Source organism: Ranitomeya imitator, chromosome 10 (assembly GCF_032444005.1).
Source record: "Ranitomeya imitator isolate aRanImi1 chromosome 10, aRanImi1.pri, whole genome shotgun sequence".
NCBI lineage: Eukaryota > Metazoa > Chordata > Amphibia > Anura > Dendrobatidae > Ranitomeya > Ranitomeya imitator.
In genome coordinates, this window is record NC_091291.1 from 93,010,279 (window position 1) to 93,030,511 (window position 20,233).

Consider the following 20,233-nt stretch of genomic DNA (forward strand, 5'->3'; position numbering starts at 1 on the left):
GTGGGTTCAAATCCCACTTCTGACATCACCTTTTCGTTTCATGAAACTATACAGATTCAATTCAGTTATTGATTAGATGGGGCTCAAACCAAACTTAGCAATGGGCCTTAAAAAACCTGATCCCAAAGTTATGACTACCTGGGAGTTTTTGGGGTGAATCTGAAATTGTCATCTATAAACGGAACTCTAGGATTGTGAAATAGATTTTATGTGCATATGTTAGCTGTCTTGGCACCATAAAAATACTATGGGCGGTGAATGGGGAGAATTATTTCACCTCTTTGTGTTCTCTTTCCCTATTAGGTCGAAGATTCCACATCCTATGGGGCTGTTCTGGGAGATTTCTATAAACTGAATTGCAGGTAAGTCTAATTTCATATTTGTTTACCTCATTCCTCAATAGACCATAACAGTACTTAATAAACAAAAGCTGAAAAAGTAGGTAATCATAGATTAAAAGTCTGAAATGCGCATGCGATACTGACATCTAAGTTTCAGCACATTTTGGGACAAACGTTTTCACATTGAAAGTTAACAATCATTAAAATATTTTCTCTAAATTTTTGTCTCCTTTTTTGCTCCAATTATTTGCATCTAATATCAAATAAAACTTGATGTAACATTATGCATGCACATTGTGTTTTATGTGCAACCATCACCTGTCTCATAAACACAGGGTTAGAATGAACATGATGAATAGAGTCAAATTGGAAATGTAAAAAAATCTGTCAAAATTGCATTTTTTTTCTACTCATTCACAAAGAGTTAATGAAAGTTATTAAACATGTACAACAAAATGGCAGGAGTTTCAAATAGAAATCATGCTGCAAAAACTAGTCAAAGCAAAAATAAAAATATACATTTTCAGGGGTTTCGCTTGACATTTGCCGAGTGTCAAACACTCCTAAAGTTGTTTGTGTTTGGCCGAAATAGCTCAGTTGGGAGAGCGTTAGACTGAAGATCTAAAGGTCCCTGGTTCGATCCCGGGTTTCGGCAACATAATTTTTCTTCACTGTTTACATTTTAAGGAGAAAATGAACAAAGCACATGGGCTGATGACTGAAAGAAAATGAAAAAAGGCCTAAAAATCTTAACTATCTACAGAAAATAAAATGTTGACAAGATGAGAAATGGGAGCTTTTCCTTTTGAGCAAATTATTATTTTTTTTAATTTTTCCTCTATTTTGTTTATTTCCATTTCACTAAGCTGTAAGAGGATTTAATGGGAACCGGATAGCTGATACAGGCATCATGTATCAGACACTAGCTGAATGATTTCAGCCATGTATGTTTGACTATGAAATGCTGTGGTGTATATGGATTCATTGTGAGAAGTAATTTCTAAAATGGGGTCACTTTGGGGGGGGGGTTTCTGCTGTTTTTGGTATGTTTGGTACTCTGAAAATTTTACCGCAAACTATTCTTGCAAAATCTGCATTCCAAAACCCGAATGGTGCTCTTATTTTCAAAGCCCTGCTGTGTGGCCAAATGGTAGTTTCTGAAGAAATATGATGCATCACCGCATTTTGTGAGAAATCTAACATTTCTAACATCCTAACAAAATAAAAGGAGGTTTGAAAATTAATGCTGACAAAAAGTACACACATGAAAAATGCTATTTATTAATGTTTTTGTGTGTTGCGACAAGTTGGTTAAGGTACAAAATCCACAAGAAGTCAGGATGGCCGAGCGGTCTAAGGCGCTGCGTTCAGGTCGCAGTCTCTCTTGGAGGCGTGGGTTCAAATCCCACTTCTGACATCACCTTTTCGTTTCAGGAAACTATACAGATTCCCTTCAGTTATTGATTAGATGGGGCTCAAACCAAACTTAGCAATGGGCCTTAAAAAACCTGATCCCAAAGTTATGACTACCTGGGAGTTTTTGGGGTGAATCTGAAATTGTCATCTATAAACGGAACTCTAGGATTGTGAAATAGGTTTTATGTGCATATGTTAGCTGTCTTGGCACCATAAAAATACTATGGGCGGTGAATGGGGAGGATTATTTCACCTCTTTGTGTTCTCTTTCCCTATTAGGTCGGAGATTCCACATCCTATGGGGCTGTTCTGGGAGATTTCTATAAACTGAATTGCAGGTAAGTCTAATTTCATATTTGTTTACCTCATTCCTCAATAGACCATAACAGTACTTAATAAACAAAAGCTGAAAAAGTAGGTAATCATAGATTAAAAGTCTGAAATGCGCATGCGATACTGACATCTAAGTTTCAGCACATTTTGGGACAAACGTTTTCACATTGAAAGTTAACAATCATTAAAATATTTTCTCTAAATTTTTGTCTCCTTTTTTGCTCCAATTATTTGCATCTAATGTCAAATAAAACTTGATGTAACATTATGCATGCACATTGTGTTTTATGTGCAACCATCACCTGTCTCATAAACACAGGGTTAGAATGAACATGATGAATAGAGTCAAATTGGAAATGTAAAAAAATCTGTCAAAATTGCATTTTTTTTCTACTCATTCACAAAGAGTTAATGAAAGTTATTAAACATGTACAACAAAATGGCAGGAGTTTCAAATAGAAATCATGCTGCAAAAACTAGTCAAAGCAAAAATAAAAATATACATTTTCAGGGGTTTCGCTTGACATTTGCCGAGTGTCAAACACTCCTAAAGTTGTTTGTGTTTGGCCAAAATAGGTCAGTTGGGAGAGCGTTAGACTGAAGATCTAAAGGTCCCTGGTTCGATCCCGGGTTTCGGCAACATAATTTTTCTTCACTGTTTACATTTTAAGGAGAAAATGAACAAAGCACATGGGCTGATGACTGAAAGAAAATGAAAAAAGGCCTAAAAATCTTAACTATCTACAGAAAATAAAATGTTGACAAGATGAGAAATGGGAGCTTTTCCTTTTGAGCAAATTATTATTTTTTTTAATTTTTCCTCTATTTTGTTTATTTCCATTTCACTAAGCTGTAAGAGGATTTAATGGGAACCGGATAGCTGATACAGGCATCATGTATCAGACACTAGCTGAATGATTTCAGCCATGTATGTTTGACTATGAAATGCTGTGGTGTATATGGATTCATTGTGAGAAGTAATTTCTAAAATGGGGTCACTTTGGGGGGGTTTCTGCTGTTTTTGGTATGTTTGGTACTCTGAAAATTTTACCGCAAACTATTCTTGCAAAATCTGCATTCCAAAACCCGAATGGTGCTCTTATTTTCAAAGCCCTGCTGTGTGGCCAAATGGTAGTTTCTGAAGAAATATGATGCATCACCGCATTTTGTGAGAAATCTAACATTTCTAACATCCTAACAAAATAAAAGGAGGTTTGAAAATTAATGCTGACAAAAAGTACACACATGAAAAATGCTATTTATTAATGTTTTTGTGTGTTGCGACAAGTTGGTTAAGGTACAAAATCCACAAGAAGTCAGGATGGCCGAGCGGTCTAAGGCGCTGCGTTCAGGTCGCAGTCTCTCTTGGAGGCGTGGGTTCAAATCCCACTTCTGACATCACCTTTTCGTTTCATGAAACTATACAGATTCCCTTCAGTTATTGATTAGATGGGGCTCAAACCAAACTTAGCAATGGGCCTTAAAAAACCTGATCCCAAAGTTATGACTACCTGGGAGTTTTTGGGGTGAATCTGAAATTGTCATCTATAAACGGAACTCTAGGATTGTGAAATAGGTTTTATGTGCATATGTTAGCTGTCTTGGCACCATAAAAATACTATGGGCGGTGAATGGGGAGGATTATTTCACCTCTTTGTGTTCTCTTTCCCTATTAGGTCGGAGATTCCACATCCTATGGGGCTGTTCTGGGAGATTTCTATAAACTGAATTGCAGGTAAGTCTAATTTCATATTTGTTTACCTCATTCCTCAATAGACCATAACAGTACTTAATAAACAAAAGCTGAAAAAGTAGGTAATCATAGATTAAAAAGTCTGAAATGCGCATGCGATACTGACATCTAAGTTTCAGCACATTTTGGGACAAACGTTTTCACATTGAAAGTTAACAATCATTAAAATATTTTCTCTAAATTTTTGTCTCCTTTTTTGCTCCAATTATTTGCATCTAATATCAAATAAAACTTGATGTAACATTATGCATGCACATTGTGTTTTATGTGCAACCATCACCTGTCTCATAAACACAGGGTTAGAATGAACATGATGAATAGAGTCAAATTGGAAATGTAAAAAAATCTGTCAAAATTGCATTTTTTTTCTACTCATTCACAAAGAGTTAATGAAAGTTATTAAACATGTACAACAAAATGGCAGGAGTTTCAAATAGAAATCATGCTGCAAAAACTAGTCAAAGCAAAAATAAAAATATACATTTTCAGGGGTTTCGCTTGACATTTGCCGAGTGTCAAACACTCTTAAAGTTGTTTGTGTTTGGCCGAAATAGCTCAGTTGGGAGAGCGTTAGACTGAAGATCTAAAGGTCCCTGGTTCGATCCCGGGTTTCGGCAACATAATTTTTCTTCACTGTTTACATTTTAAGGAGAAAATGAACAAAGCACATGGGCTGATGACTGAAAGAAAATGAAAAAAGGCCTAAAAATCTTAACTATCTACAGAAAATAAAATGTTGAAAAGATGAGAAATGGGAGCTTTTCCTTTTGAGCAAATTATTATTTTTTTTAATTTTTCCTCTATTTTGTTTATTTCCATTTCACTAAGCTGTAAGAGGATTTAATGGGAACCGGATAGCTGATACAGGCATCATGTATCAGACACTAGCTGAATGATTTCAGCCATGTATGTTTGACTATGAAATGCTGTGGTGTATATGGATTCATTGTGAGAAGTAATTTCTAAAATGGGGTCACTTTGGGGGGGGGTTTCTGCTGTTTTTGGTATGTTTGGTACTCTGAAAATTTTACCGCAAACTATTCTTGCAAAATCTGCATTCCAAAACCCGAATGGTGCTCTTATTTTCAAAGCCCTGCTGTGTGGCCAAATGGTAGTTTCTGAAGAAATATGATGCATCACCGCATTTTGTGAGAAATCTAACATTTCTAACATCCTAACAAAATAAAAGGAGGTTTGAAAATTAATGCTGACAAAAAGTACACACATGAAAAATGCTATTTATTAATGTTTTTGTGTGTTGCGACAAGTTGGTTAAGGTACAAAATCCACAAGAAGTCAGGATGGCCGAGCGGTCTAAGGCGCTGCGTTCAGGTCGCAGTCTCTCTTGGAGGCGTGGGTTCAAATCCCACTTCTGACATCACCTTTTCGTTTCAGGAAACTATACAGATTCCCTTCAGTTATTGATTAGATGGGGCTCAAACCAAACTTAGCAATGGGCCTTAAAAAACCTGATCCCAAAGTTATGACTACCTGGGAGTTTTTGGGGTGAATCTGAAATTGTCATCTATAAACGGAACTCTAGGATTGTGAAATAGGTTTTATGTGCATATGTTAGCTGTCTTGGCACCATAAAAATACTATGGGCGGTGAATGGGGAGGATTATTTCACCTCTTTGTGTTCTCTTTCCCTATTAGGTCGGAGATTCCACATCCTATGGGGCTGTTCTGGGAGATTTCTATAAACTGAATTGCAGGTAAGTCTAATTTCATATTTGTTTACCTCATTCCTCAATAGACCATAACAGTACTTAATAAACAAAAGCTGAAAAAGTAGGTAATCATAGATTAAAAGTCTGAAATGCGCATGCGATACTGACATCTAAGTTTCAGCACATTTTGGGACAAACGTTTTCACATTGAAAGTTAACAATCATTAAAATATTTTCTCTAAATTTTTGTCTCCTTTTTTGCTCCAATTATTTGCATCTAATGTCAAATAAAACTTGATGTAACATTATGCATGCACATTGTGTTTTATGTGCAACCATCACCTGTCTCATAAACACAGGGTTAGAATGAACATGATGAATAGAGTCAAATTGGAAATGTAAAAAAATCTGTCAAAATTGCATTTTTTTTCTACTCATTCACAAAGAGTTAATGAAAGTTATTAAACATGTACAACAAAATGGCAGGAGTTTCAAATAGAAATCATGCTGCAAAAACTAGTCAAAGCAAAAATAAAAATATACATTTTCAGGGGTTTCGCTTGACATTTGCCGAGTGTCAAACACTCCTAAAGTTGTTTGTGTTTGGCCAAAATAGGTCAGTTGGGAGAGCGTTAGACTGAAGATCTAAAGGTCCCTGGTTCGATCCCGGGTTTCGGCAACATAATTTTTCTTCACTGTTTACATTTTAAGGAGAAAATGAACAAAGCACATGGGCTGATGACTGAAAGAAAATGAAAAAAGGCCTAAAAATCTTAACTATCTACAGAAAATAAAATGTTGAAAAGATGAGAAATGGGAGCTTTTCCTTTTGAGCAAATTATTATTTTTTTTAATTTTTCCTCTATTTTGTTTATTTCCATTTCACTAAGCTGTAAGAGGATTTAATGGGAACCGGATAGCTGATACAGGCATCATGTATCAGACACTAGCTGAATGATTTCAGCCATGTATGTTTGACTATGAAATGCTGTGGTGTATATGGATTCATTGTGAGAAGTAATTTCTAAAATGGGGTCACTTTGGGGGGGTTTCTGCTGTTTTTGGTATGTTTGGTACTCTGAAAATTTTATCGCAAACTATTCTTGCAAAATCTGCATTCCAAAACCCGAATGGTGCTCTTATTTTCAAAGCCCTGCTGTGTGGCCAAATGGTAGTTTCTGAAGAAATATGATGCATCACCGCATTTTGTGAGAAATCTAACATTTCTAACATCCTAACAAAATAAAAGGAGGTTTGAAAATTAATGCTGACAAAAAGTACACACATGAAAAATGCTATTTATTAATGTTTTTGTGTGTTGCGACAAGTTGGTTAAGGTACAAAATCCACAAGAAGTCAGGATGACCGAGCGGTCTAAGGCGCTGCGTTCAGGTCGCAGTCTCTCTTGGAGGCGTGGGTTCAAATCCCACTTCTGACATCACCTTTTCGTTTCATGAAACTATACAGATTCCCTTCAGTTATTGATTAGATGGGGCTCAAACCAAACTTAGCAATGGGCCTTAAAAAACCTGATCCCAAAGTTATGACTACCTGGGAGTTTTTGGGGTGAATCTGAAATTGTCATCTATAAACGGAACTCTAGGATTGTGAAATAGGTTTTATGTGCATATGTTAGCTGTCTTGGCACCATAAAAATACTATGGGCGGTGAATGGGGAGGATTATTTCACCTCTTTGTGTTCTCTTTCCCTATTAGGTCGGAGATTCCACATCCTATGGGGCTGTTCTGGGAGATTTCTATAAACTGAATTGCAGGTAAGTCTAATTTCATATTTGTTTACCTCATTCCTCAATAGACCATAACAGTACTTAATAAACAAAAGCTGAAAAAGTAGGTAATCATAGATTAAAAAGTCTGAAATGCGCATGCGATACTGACATCTAAGTTTCAGCACATTTTGGGACAAACGTTTTCACATTGAAAGTTAACAATCATTAAAATATTTTCTCTAAATTTTTGTCTCCTTTTTTGCTCCAATTATTTGCATCTAATATCAAATAAAACTTGATGTAACATTATGCATGCACATTGTGTTTTATGTGCAACCATCACCTGTCTCATAAACACAGGGTTAGAATGAACATGATGAATAGAGTCAAATTGGAAATGTAAAAAAATCTGTGAAAATTGCATTTTTTTTCTACTCATTCACAAAGAGTTAATGAAAGTTATTAAACATGTACAACAAAATGGCAGGAGTTTCAAATAGAAATCATGCTGCAAAAACTAGTCAAAGCAAAAATAAAAATATACATTTTGAGGGGTTTCGCTTGACATTTGCCGAGTGTCAAACACTCTTAAAGTTGTTTGAGTTTGGCCGAAATAGCTCAGTTGGGAGAGCGTTAGACTGAAGATCTAAAGATCCCGGGTTTCGGCAACATAATTTTTCTTCACTGTTTACATTTTAAGGAGAAAATGAACAAAGCACATGGGCTGATGACTGAAAGAAAATGAAAAAAGGCCTAAAAATCTTAACTATCTACAGAAAATAAAATGTTGAAAAGATGAGAAATGGGAGCTTTTCCTTTTGAGCAAATTATTATTTTTTTTAATTTTTCCTCTATTTTGTTTATTTCCATTTCACTAAGCTGTAAGAGGATTTAATGGGAACCGGATAGCTGATACAGGCATCATGTATCAGACACTAGCTGAATGATTTCAGCCATGTATGTTTGACTATGAAATGCTGTGGTGTATATGGATTCATTGTGAGAAGTAATTTCTAAAATGGGGTCACTTTGGGGGGGGGGGGGTTTCTGCTGTTTTTGGTATGTTTGGTACTCTGAAAATTTTACCGCAAACTATTCTTGCAAAATCTGCATTCCAAAACCCGAATGGTGCTCTTATTTTCAAAGCCCTGCTGTGTGGCCAAATGGTAGTTTCTGAAGAAATATGATGCATCACCGCATTTTGTGAGAAATCTAACATTTCTAACATCCTAACAAAATAAAAGGACGTTTGAAAATTAATGCTGACAAAAAGTACACACATGAAAAATGCTATTTATTAATGTTTTTGTGTGTTGCGACAAGTTGGTTAAAGTACAAAATCCACAAGAAGTCAGGATGGCCGAGCGGTCTAAGGCGCTGCGTTCAGGTCGCAGTCTCTCTTGGAGACGTGGGTTCAAATCCCACTTCTGACATCACCTTTTCGTTTCATGAAACTATACAGATTCCCTTCAGTTATTGATTAGATGGGGCTCAAACCAAACTTAGCAATGGGCCTTAAAAAACCTGATCCCAAAGTTATGACTACCTGGGAGTTTTTGGGGTGAATCTGAAATTGTCATCTATAAACGGAACTCTAGGATTGTGAAATAGGTTTTATGTGCATATGTTAGCTGTCTTGGCACCATAAAAATACTATGGGCGGTGAATGGGGAGGATTATTTCACCTCTTTGTGTTCTCTTTCCCTATTAGGTCGGAGATTCCACATCCTATGGGGCTGTTCTGGGAGATTTCTATAAACTGAATTGCAGGTAAGTCTAATTTCATATTTGTTTACCTCATTCCTCAATAGACCATAACAGTACTTAATAAACAAAAGCTGAAAAAGTAGGTAATCATAGATTAAAAAGTCTGAAATGCGCATGCGATACTGACATCTAAGTTTCAGCACATTTTGGGACAAACGTTTTCACATTGAAAGTTAACAATCATTAAAATATTTTCTCTAAATTTTTGTCTCCTTTTTTGCTCCAATTATTTGCATCTAATATCAAATAAAACTTGATGTAACATTATGCATGCACATTGTGTTTTATGTGCAACCATCACCTGTCTCATAAACACAGGGTTAGAATGAACATGATGAATAGAGTCAAATTGGAAATGTAAAAAAATCTGTCAAAATTGCATTTTTTTTTTACTCATTCACAAAGAGTTAATGAAAGTTATTAAACATGTACAACAAAATGGCAGGAGTTTCAAATAGAAATCATGCTGCAAAAACTAGTCAAAGCAAAAATAAAAATATACATTTTCAGGGGTTTCGCTTGACATTTGCCGAGTGTCAAACACTCTTAAAGTTGTTTGAGTTTGGCCGAAATAGCTCAGTTGGGAGAGCGTTAGACTGAAGATCTAAAGATCCCGGGTTTCGGCAACATAATTTTTCTTCACTGTTTACATTTTAAGGAGAAAATGAACAAAGCACATGGGCTGATGACTGAAAGAAAATGAAAAAAGGCCTAAAAATCTTAACTATCTACAGAAAATAAAATGTTGAAAAGATGAGAAATGGGAGCTTTTCCTTTTGAGCAAATTATTATTTTTTTTAATTTTTCCTCTATTTTGTTTATTTCCATTTCACTAAGCTGTAAGAGGATTTAATGGGAACCGGATAGCTGATACAGGCATCATGTATCAGACACTAGCTGAATGATTTCAGCCATGTATGTTTGACTATGAAATGCTGTGGTGTATATGGATTCATTGTGAGAAGTAATTTCTAAAATGGGGTCACTTTGGGGGGGGGGGTTTCTGCTGTTTTTGGTATGTTTGGTACTCTGAAAATTTTACCGCAAACTATTCTTGCAAAATCTGCATTCCAAAACCCGAATGGTGCTCTTATTTTCAAAGCCCTGCTGTGTGGCCAAATGGTAGTTTCTGAAGAAATATGATGCATCACCGCATTTTGTGAGAAATCTAACATTTCTAACATCCTAACAAAATAAAAGGAGGTTTGAAAATTAATGCTGACAAAAAGTACACACATGAAAAATGCTATTTATTAATGTTTTTGTGTGTTGCGACAAGTTGGTTAAGGTACAAAATCCACAAGAAGTCAGGATGGCCGAGCGGTCTAAGGCGCTGCGTTCAGGTCGCAGTCTCTCTTGGAGGCGTGGGTTCAAATCCCACTTCTGACATCACCTTTTCGTTTCATGAAACTATACAGATTCCCTTCAGTTATTGATTAGATGGGGCTCAAACCAAACTTAGCAATGGGCCTTAAAAAACCTGATCCCAAAGTTATGACTACCTGGGAGTTTTTGGGGTGAATCTGAAATTGTCATCTATAAACGGAACTCTAGGATTGTGAAATAGGTTTTATGTGCATATGTTAGCTGTCTTGGCACCATAAAAATACTATGGGCGGTGAATGGGGAGGATTATTTCACCTCTTTGTGTTCTCTTTCCCTATTAGGTCGGAGATTCCACATCCTATGGGGCTGTTCTGGGAGATTTCTATAAACTGAATTGCAGGTAAGTCTAATTTCATATTTGTTTACCTCATTCCTCAATAGACCATAACAGTACTTAATAAACAAAAGCTGAAAAAGTAGGTAATCATAGATTAAAAAGTCTGAAATGCGCATGCGATACTGACATCTAAGTTTCAGCACATTTTGGGACAAACGTTTTCACATTGAAAGTTAACAATCATTAAAATATTTTCTCTAAATTTTTGTCTCCTTTTTTGCTCCAATTATTTGCATCTAATATCAAATAAAACTTGATGTAACATTATGCATGCACATTGTGTTTTATGTGCAACCATCACCTGTCTCATAAACACAGGGTTAGAATGAACATGATGAATAGAGTCAAATTGGAAATGTAAAAAAATCTGTGAAAATTGCATTTTTTTTCTACTCATTCACAAAGAGTTAATGAAAGTTATTAAACATGTACAACAAAATGGCAGGAGTTTCAAATAGAAATCATGCTGCAAAAACTAGTCAAAGCAAAAATAAAAATATACATTTTGAGGGGTTTCGCTTGACATTTGCCGAGTGTCAAACACTCTTAAAGTTGTTTGAGTTTGGCCGAAATAGCTCAGTTGGGAGAGCGTTAGACTGAAGATCTAAAGATCCCGGGTTTCGGCAACATAATTTTTCTTCACTGTTTACATTTTAAGGAGAAAATGAACAAAGCACATGGGCTGATGACTGAAAGAAAATGAAAAAAGGCCTAAAAGTCTTAACTATCTACAGAAAATAAAATGTTGAAAAGATGAGAAATGGGAGCTTTTCCTTTTGAGCAAATTATTATTTTTTTTAATTTTTCCTCTATTTTGTTTATTTCCATTTCACTAAGCTGTAAGAGGATTTAATGGGAACCGGATAGCTGATACAGGCATCATGTATCAGACACTAGCTGAATGATTTCAGCCATGTATGTTTGACTATGAAATGCTGTGGTGTATATGGATTCATTGTGAGAAGTAATTTCTAAAATGGGGTCACTTTGGGGGGGGGGTTTCTGCTGTTTTTGGTATGTTTGGTACTCTGAAAATTTTACCGCAAACTATTCTTGCAAAATCTGCATTCCAAAACCCGAATGGTGCTCTTATTTTCAAAGCCCTGCTGTGTGGCCAAATGGTAGTTTCTGAAGAAATATGATGCATCACCGCATTTTGTGAGAAATCTAACATTTCTAACATCCTAACAAAATAAAAGGAGGTTTGAAAATTAATGCTGACAAAAAGTACACACATGAAAAATGCTATTTATTAATGTTTTTGTGTGTTACGACAAGTTGGTTAAGGTACAAAATCCACAAGAAGTCAGGATGGCCGAGCGGTCTAAGGCGCTGCATTCAGGTCGCAGTCTCTCTTGGAGGCGTGGGTTCAAATCCCACTTCTGACATCACCTTTTCGTTTCATGAAACTATACAGATTCCCTTCAGTTATTGATTAGATGGGGCTCAAACCAAACTTAGCAATGGGCCTTAAAAAACCTGATCCCAAAGTTATGACTACCTGGGAGTTTTTGGGGTGAATCTGAAATTGTCATCTATAAACGGAACTCTAGGATTGTGAAATAGGTTTTATGTGCATATGTTAGCTGTCTTGGCACCATAAAAATACTATGGGCGGTGAATGGGGAGGATTATTTTACCTCTTTGTGTTCTCTTTCCCTATTAGGTCGGAGATTCCACATCCTATGGGGCTGTTCTGGGAGATTTCTATAAACTGAATTGCAGGTAAGTCTAATTTCATATTTGTTTACCTCATTCCTCAATAGACCATAACAGTACTTAATAAACAAAAGCTGAAAAAGTAGGTAATCATAGATTAAAAAGTCTGAAATGCGCATGCGATACTGACATCTAAGTTTCAGCACATTTTGGGACAAACGTTTTCACATTGAAAGTTAACAATCATTAAAATATTTTCTCTAAATTTTTGTCTCCTTTTTTGCTCCAATTATTTGCATCTAATATCAAATAAAACTTGATGTAACATTATGCATGCACATTGTGTTTTATGTGCAACCATCACCTGTCTCATAAACACAGGGTTAGAATGAACATGATGAATAGAGTCAAATTGGAAATGTAAAAAAATCTGTCAAAATTGCATTTTTTTTCTACTCATTCACAAAGAGTTAATGAAAGTTATTAAACATGTACAACAAAATGGCAGGAGTTTCAAATAGAAATCATGCTGCAAAAACTAGTCAAAGCAAAAATAAAAATATACATTTTGAGGGGTTTCGCTTGACATTTGCCGAGTGTCAAACACTCTTAAAGTTGTTTGAGTTTGGCCGAAATAGCTCAGTTGGGAGAGCGTTAGACTGAAGATCTAAAGATCCCGGGTTTCGGCAACATAATTTTTCTTCACTGTTTACATTTTAAGGAGAAAATGAACAAAGCACATGGGCTGATGACTGAAAGAAAATGAAAAAAGGCCTAAAAATCTTAACTATCTACAGAAAATAAAATGTTGAAAAGATGAGAAATGGGAGCTTTTCCTTTTGAGCAAATTATTATTTTTTTTAATTTTTCCTCTATTTTGTTTATTTCCATTTCACTAAGCTGTAAGAGGATTTAATGGGAACCGGATAGCTGATACAGGCATCATGTATCAGACACTAGCTGAATGATTTCAGCCATGTATGTTTGACTATGAAATGCTGTGGTGTATATGGATTCATTGTGAGAAGTAATTTCTAAAATGGGGTCACTTTGGGGGGGGGGGTTTCTGCTGTTTTTGGTATGTTTGGTACTCTGAAAATTTTACCGCAAACTATTCTTGCAAAATCTGCATTCCAAAACCCGAATGGTGCTCTTATTTTCAAAGCCCTGCTGTGTGGCCAAATGGTAGTTTCTGAAGAAATATGATGCATCACCGCATTTTGTGAGAAATCTAACATTTCTAACATCCTAACAAAATAAAAGGAGGTTTGAAAATTAATGCTGACAAAAAGTACACACATGAAAAATGCTATTTATTAATGTTTTTGTGTGTTGCGACAAGTTGGTTAAGGTACAAAATCCACAAGAAGTCAGGATGGCCGAGCGGTCTAAGGCGCTGCGTTCAGGTCGCAGTCTCTCTTGGAGGCGTGGGTTCAAATCCCACTTCTGACATCACCTTTTCGTTTCATGAAACTATACAGATTCCCTTCAGTTATTGATTAGATGGGGCTCAAACCAAACTTAGCAATGGGCCTTAAAAAACCTGATCCCAAAGTTATGACTACCTGGGAGTTTTTGGGGTGAATCTGAAATTGTCATCTATAAACGGAACTCTAGGATTGTGAAATAGGTTTTATGTGCATATGTTAGCTGTCTTGGCACCATAAAAATACTATGGGCGGTGAATGGGGAGGATTATTTCACCTCTTTGTGTTCTCTTTCCCTATTAGGTCGGAGATTCCACATCCTATGGGGCTGTTCTGGGAGATTTCTATAAACTGAATTGCAGGTAAGTCTAATTTCATATTTGTTTACCTCATTCCTCAATAGACCATAACAGTACTTAATAAACAAAAGCTGAAAAAGTAGGTAATCATAGATTAAAAAGTCTGAAATGCGCATGCGATACTGACATCTAAGTTTCAGCACATTTTGGGACAAACGTTTTCACATTGAAAGTTAACAATCATTAAAATATTTTCTCTAAATTTTTGTCTCCTTTTTTGCTCCAATTATTTGCATCTAATATCAAATAAAACTTGATGTAACATTATGCATGCACATTGTGTTTTATGTGCAACCATCACCTGTCTCATAAACACAGGGTTAGAATGAACATGATGAATAGAGTCAAATTGGAAATGTAAAAAAATCTGTCAAAATTGCATTTTTTTTCTACTCATTCACAAAGAGTTAATGAAAGTTATTAAACATGTACAACAAAATGGCAGGAGTTTCAAATAGAAATCATGCTGCAAAAACTAGTCAAAGCAAAAATAAAAATATACATTTTGAGGGGTTTCGCTTGACATTTGCCGAGTGTCAAACACTCTTAAAGTTGTTTGAGTTTGGCCGAAATAGCTCAGTTGGGAGAGCGTTAGACTGAAGATCTAAAGATCCCGGGTTTCGGCAACATAATTTTTCTTCACTGTTTACATTTTAAGGAGAAAATGAACAAAGCACATGGGCTGATGACTGAAAGAAAATGAAAAAAGGCCTAAAAATCTTAACTATCTACAGAAAATAAAATGTTGAAAAGATGAGAAATGGGAGCTTTTCCTTTTGAGCAAATTATTATTTTTTTTAATTTTTCCTCTATTTTGTTTATTTCCATTTCACTAAGCTGTAAGAGGATTTAATGGGAACCGGATAGCTGATACAGGCATCATGTATCAGACACTAGCTGAATGATTTCAGCCATGTATGTTTGACTATGAAATGCTGTGGTGTATATGGATTCATTGTGAGAAGTAATTTCTAAAATGGGGTCACTTTGGGGGGGGGGTTTCTGCTGTTTTTGGTATGTTTGGTACTCTGAAAATTTTACCGCAAACTATTCTTGCAAAATCTGCATTCCAAAACCCGAATGGTGCTCTTATTTTCAAAGCCCTGCTGTGTGGCCAAATGGTAGTTTCTGAAGAAATATGATGCATCACCGCATTTTGTGAGAAATCTAACATTTCTAACATCCTAACAAAATAAAAGGAGGTTTGAAAATTAATGCTGACAAAAAGTACACACATGAAAAATGCTATTTATTAATGTTTTTGTGTGTTACGACAAGTTGGTTAAGGTACAAAATCCACAAGAAGTCAGGATGGCCGAGCGGTCTAAGGCGCTGCGTTCAGGTCGCAGTCTCTCTTGGAGGCGTGGGTTCAAATCCCACTTCTGACATCACCTTTTCGTTTCATGAAACTATACAGATTCCCTTCAGTTATTGATTAGATGGGGCTCAAACCAAACTTAGCAATGGGCCTTAAAAAACCTGATCCCAAAGTTATGACTACCTGGGAGTTTTTGGGGTGAATCTGAAATTGTCATCTATAAACGGAACTCTAGGATTGTGAAATAGGTTTTATGTGCATATGTTAGCTGTTTTGGCACCATAAAAATACTATGGGCGGTGAATGGGGAGGATTATTTTACCTCTTTGTGTTCTCTTTCCCTATTAGGTCGGAGATTCCACATCCTATGGGGCTGTTCTGGGAGATTTCTATAAACTGAATTGCAGGTAAGTCTAATTTCATATTTGTTTACCTCATTCCTCAATAGACCATAACAGTACTTAATAAACAAAAGCTGAAAAAGTAGGTAATCATAGATTAAAAAGTCTGAAATGCGCATGCGATACTGACATCTAAGTTTCAGCACATTTTGGGACAAACGTTTTCACATTGAAAGTTAACAATCATTAAAATATTTTCTCTAAATTTTTGTCTCCTTTTTTGCTCCAATTATTTGCATCTAATATCAAATAAAACTTGATGTAACATTATGCATGCACATTGTGTTTTATGTGCAACCATCACCTGTCTCATAAACACAGGGTTAGAATGAACATGATGAATAGAGTCAAATTGGAAATGTAAAAAAATCTGTCAAAATTGCATTTTTTTTCTACTCATTCACAAAGAGTTAATGAAAGTTATTAAACATGTACAACAAAATGGCAGGAGTTTCAAATAGAAATCATGCTGCAAAAACTAGTCAAAGCAAAAATAAAAATATACATTTTGAGGGGTTTCGCTTGACATTTGCCGAGTGTCAAACACTCTTAAAGTTGTTTGAGTTTGGCCGAAATAGCTCAGTTGGGAGAGCGTTAGACTGAAGATCTAAAGATCCCGGGTTTCGGCAACATAATTTTTCTTCACTGTTTACATTTTAAGGAGAAAATGAACAAAGCACATGGGCTGATGACTGAAAGAAAATGAAAAAAGGCCTAAAAATCTTAACTATCTACAGAAAATAAAATGTTGAAAAGATGAGAAATGGGAGCTTTTCCTTTTGAGCAAATTATTATTTTTTTTAATTTTTCCTCTATTTTGTTTATTTCCATTTCACTAAGCTGTAAGAGGATTTAATGGGAACCGGATAGCTGATACAGGCATCATGTATCAGACACTAGCTGAATGATTTCAGCCATGTATGTTTGACTATGAAATGCTGTGGTGTATATGGATTCATTGTGAGAAGTAATTTCTAAAATGGGGTCACTTTGGGGGGGGGGTTTCTGCTGTTTTTGGTATGTTTGGTACTCTGAAAATTTTACCGCAAACTATTCTTGCAAAATCTGCATTCCAAAACCCGAATGGTGCTCTTATTTTCAAAGCCCTGCTGTGTGGCCAAATGGTAGTTTCTGAAGAAATATGATGCATCACCGCATTTTGTGAGAAATCTAACATTTCTAACATCCTAACAAAATAAAAGGAGGTTTGAAAATTAATGCTGACAAAAAGTACACACATGAAAAATGCTATTTATTAATGTTTTTGTGTGTTACGACAAGTTGGTTAAGGTACAAAATCCACAAGAAGTCAGGATGGCCGAGCGGTCTAAGGCGCTGCGTTCAGGTCGCAGTCTCTCTTGGAGGCGTGGGTTCAAATCCCACTTCTGACATCACCTTTTCGTTTCATGAAACTATACAGATTCCCTTCAGTTATTGATTAGATGGGGCTCAAACCAAACTTAGCAATGGGCCTTAAAAAACCTGATCCCAAAGTTATGACTACCTGGGAGTTTTTGGGGTGAATCTGAAATTGTCATCTATAAACGGAACTCTAGGATTGTGAAATAGGTTTTATGTGCATATGTTAGCTGTTTTGGCACCATAAAAATACTATGGGCGGTGAATGGGGAGGATTATTTTACCTCTTTGTGTTCTCTTTCCCTATTAGGTCGGAGATTCCACATCCTATGGGGCTGTTCTGGGAGATTTCTATAAACTGAATTGCAGGTAAGTCTAATTTCATATTTGTTTACCTCATTCCTCAATAGACCATAACAGTACTTAATAAACAAAAGCTGAAAAAGTAGGTAATCATAGATTAAAAAGTCTGAAATGCGCATGCGATACTGACATCTAAGTTTCAGCACATTTTGGGACAAACGTTTTCACATTGAAAGTTAACAATCATTAAAATATTTTCTCTAAATTTTTGTCTCCTTTTTTGCTCCAATTATTTGCATCTAATATCAAATAAAACTTGATGTAACATTATGCATGCACATTGTGTTTTATGTGCAACCATCACCTGTCTCATAAACACAGGGTTAGAATGAACATGATGAATAGAGTCAAATTGGAAATGTAAAAAAATCTGTCAAAATTGCATTTTTTTTCTACTCATTCACAAAGAGTTAATGAAAGTTATTAAACATGTACAACAAAATGGCAGGAGTTTCAAATAGAAATCATGCTGCAAAAACTAGTCAAAGCAAAAATAAAAATATACATTTTCAGGGGTTTCGCTTGACATTTGCCGAGTGTCAAACACTCTTAAAGTTGTTTGAGTTTGGCCGAAATAGCTCAGTTGGGAGAGCGTTAGACTGAAGATCTAAAGATCCCGGGTTTCGGCAACATAATTTTTCTTCACTGTTTACATTTTAAGGAGAAAATGAACAAAGCACATGGGCTGATGACTGAAAGAAAATGAAAAAAAGGCCTAAAAATCTTAACTATCTATAGAAAATAAAATGTTGAAAAGATGAGAAATGGGAGCTTTTCCTTTTGAGCAAATTATTATTTTTTTTAATTTTTCCTCTATTTTGTTTATTTCCATTTCACTAAGCTGTAAGAGGATTTAATGGGAACCGGATAGCTGATACAGGCATCATGTATCAGACACTAGCTGAATGATTTCAGCCATGTATGTTTGACTATGAAATGCTGTGGTGTATATGGATTCATTGTGAGAAGTAATTTCTAAAATGGGGTCACTTTGGGGGGGGGGGTTTCTGCTGTTTTTGGTATGTTTGGTACTCTGAAAATTTTACCGCAAACTATTCTTGCAAAATCTGCATTCCAAAACCCGAATGGTGTTCTCTTTTTCAAAGCCCTGCTGTGTGGCCAAATGGTAGTTTCTGAAGAAATATGATGCATCACCGCATTTTGTGAGAAATCTAACATTTCTAACATCCTAACAAAATAAAAGGAGGTTTGAAAATTAATGCTGACAAAAAGTCCACACATGAAAAATGCTATTTATTAATGTTTTTGTGTGTTGCGACAAGTTGGTTAAGGTACAAAATCCACAAGAAGTCAGGATGGCCGAGCGGTCTAAGGCGCTGTGTTCAGGTCGCAGTCTCTCTTGGAGGCGTGGGTTCAAATCCCACTTCTGACATCACCTTTTCGTTTCATGAAACTATACAGATTCCCTTCAGTTATTGATTAGATGGGGCTCAAACTAAACTTAGCAATGGGCCTTAAAAAACCTGATCCCAAAGTTATGACTACCTGGGAGTTTTTGGGGTGAATCTGAAATTGTCATCTATAAACGGAACTCTAGGATTGTGAAATAGGTTTTATGTGCATATGTTAGCTGTCTTGGCACCATAAAAATACTATGGGCGGTGAATGGGGAGGATTATTTCACCTCTTTGTGTTCTCTTTCCCTATTAGGTCGGAGATTCCACATCCTATGGGGCTGTTCTGGGAGATTTCTATAAACTGAATTGCAGGTAAGTCTAATTTCATATTTGTTTACCTCATTCCTCAATAGACCATAACAGTACTTAATAAACAAAAGCTGAAAAAGTAGGTAATCATAGATTAAAAAGTCTGAAATGCGCATGCGATACTGACATCTAAGTTTCAGCACATTTTGGGACAAACGTTTTCACATTGAAAGTTAACAATCATTAAAATATTTTCTCTAAATTTTTGTCTCCTTTTTTGCTCCAATTATTTGCATCTAATATCAAATAAAACTTGATGTAACATTGTGCATGCACATTGTGTTTTATGTGCAACCATCACCTGTCTCATAAACACAGGGTTAGAATGAACATGATGAATAGAGTCAAATTGGAAATGTAAAAAAATCTGTCAAAATTGCATTTTTTTTCTACTCATTCACAAAGAGTTAATGAAAGTTATTAAACATGTACAACAAAATGGCAGGAGTTTCAAATAGAAATCATGCTGCAAAAACTAGTCAAAGCAAAAATAAAAATATACATTTTCAGGGGTTTCGCTTGACATTTGCCGAGTGTCAAACACTCTTAAAGTTGTTTGTGTTTGGCCGAAATAGCTCGGTTGGGAGAGCGTTAGACTGAAGATCTAAAGGTCCCTGGTTCGATCCTGGGTTTCGGCAACATAATTTTTCTTCACTGTTTACATTTTAAGGAGAAAATGAACAAAGCACATGGGCTGATGACTGAAAGAAAATGAAAAAAGGCCTAAAAATCTTAACTATCTACAGAAAATAAAATGTTGAAAAGATGAGAAATGGGAGCTTTTCCTTTTGAGCAAATTATTATTTTTTTTAATTTTTCCTCTATTTTGTTTTTTTCCATTTCACTAAGCTGTAAGAGGATTTAATGGGAACCGGATAGCTGATACA

At 35.7% G+C, this 20,233-nt stretch overlaps 15 non-coding genes across 15 annotated transcripts; all 15 read left to right on the top strand.

The window, feature by feature from the left end:
- The first annotated feature begins 923 nt into the window (after nucleotides 1–923).
- Nucleotides 924–996, top strand: TRNAF-GAA (transfer RNA phenylalanine (anticodon GAA)). Its single transcript has one exon. It is a non-coding gene; the product is annotated as a tRNA-Phe (tRNA).
- Nucleotides 997–1,675: 679 nt separating this feature from the next.
- TRNAL-CAG (transfer RNA leucine (anticodon CAG)) lies at nucleotides 1,676–1,758 on the top strand. Its single transcript has one exon. It is a non-coding gene; the product is annotated as a tRNA-Leu (tRNA).
- An 898-nt stretch (nucleotides 1,759–2,656) lies between these two features.
- On the top strand, nucleotides 2,657–2,729 carry TRNAF-GAA (transfer RNA phenylalanine (anticodon GAA)). Its single transcript has one exon. It is a non-coding gene; the product is annotated as a tRNA-Phe (tRNA).
- Nucleotides 2,730–3,405: 676 nt separating this feature from the next.
- On the top strand, nucleotides 3,406–3,488 carry TRNAL-CAG (transfer RNA leucine (anticodon CAG)). The gene has a single exon. It is a non-coding gene; the product is annotated as a tRNA-Leu (tRNA).
- Nucleotides 3,489–4,387: 899 nt separating this feature from the next.
- Nucleotides 4,388–4,460, top strand: TRNAF-GAA (transfer RNA phenylalanine (anticodon GAA)). The gene has a single exon. It is a non-coding gene; the product is annotated as a tRNA-Phe (tRNA).
- A 678-nt stretch (nucleotides 4,461–5,138) lies between these two features.
- TRNAL-CAG (transfer RNA leucine (anticodon CAG)) lies at nucleotides 5,139–5,221 on the top strand. Its single transcript has one exon. It is a non-coding gene; the product is annotated as a tRNA-Leu (tRNA).
- An 898-nt stretch (nucleotides 5,222–6,119) lies between these two features.
- Nucleotides 6,120–6,192, top strand: TRNAF-GAA (transfer RNA phenylalanine (anticodon GAA)). Its single transcript has one exon. It is a non-coding gene; the product is annotated as a tRNA-Phe (tRNA).
- A 2,401-nt stretch (nucleotides 6,193–8,593) lies between these two features.
- On the top strand, nucleotides 8,594–8,676 carry TRNAL-CAG (transfer RNA leucine (anticodon CAG)). Its single transcript has one exon. It is a non-coding gene; the product is annotated as a tRNA-Leu (tRNA).
- A 1,640-nt stretch (nucleotides 8,677–10,316) lies between these two features.
- TRNAL-CAG (transfer RNA leucine (anticodon CAG)) lies at nucleotides 10,317–10,399 on the top strand. The gene has a single exon. It is a non-coding gene; the product is annotated as a tRNA-Leu (tRNA).
- A 1,639-nt stretch (nucleotides 10,400–12,038) lies between these two features.
- TRNAL-CAG (transfer RNA leucine (anticodon CAG)) lies at nucleotides 12,039–12,121 on the top strand. Its single transcript has one exon. It is a non-coding gene; the product is annotated as a tRNA-Leu (tRNA).
- A 1,640-nt stretch (nucleotides 12,122–13,761) lies between these two features.
- TRNAL-CAG (transfer RNA leucine (anticodon CAG)) lies at nucleotides 13,762–13,844 on the top strand. Its single transcript has one exon. It is a non-coding gene; the product is annotated as a tRNA-Leu (tRNA).
- Nucleotides 13,845–15,483: 1,639 nt separating this feature from the next.
- On the top strand, nucleotides 15,484–15,566 carry TRNAL-CAG (transfer RNA leucine (anticodon CAG)). The gene has a single exon. It is a non-coding gene; the product is annotated as a tRNA-Leu (tRNA).
- A 1,639-nt stretch (nucleotides 15,567–17,205) lies between these two features.
- Nucleotides 17,206–17,288, top strand: TRNAL-CAG (transfer RNA leucine (anticodon CAG)). The gene has a single exon. It is a non-coding gene; the product is annotated as a tRNA-Leu (tRNA).
- A 1,641-nt stretch (nucleotides 17,289–18,929) lies between these two features.
- Nucleotides 18,930–19,012, top strand: TRNAL-CAG (transfer RNA leucine (anticodon CAG)). Its single transcript has one exon. It is a non-coding gene; the product is annotated as a tRNA-Leu (tRNA).
- Nucleotides 19,013–19,911: 899 nt separating this feature from the next.
- Nucleotides 19,912–19,984, top strand: TRNAF-GAA (transfer RNA phenylalanine (anticodon GAA)). Its single transcript has one exon. It is a non-coding gene; the product is annotated as a tRNA-Phe (tRNA).
- The last annotated feature ends 249 nt before the right edge of the window (nucleotides 19,985–20,233 follow it).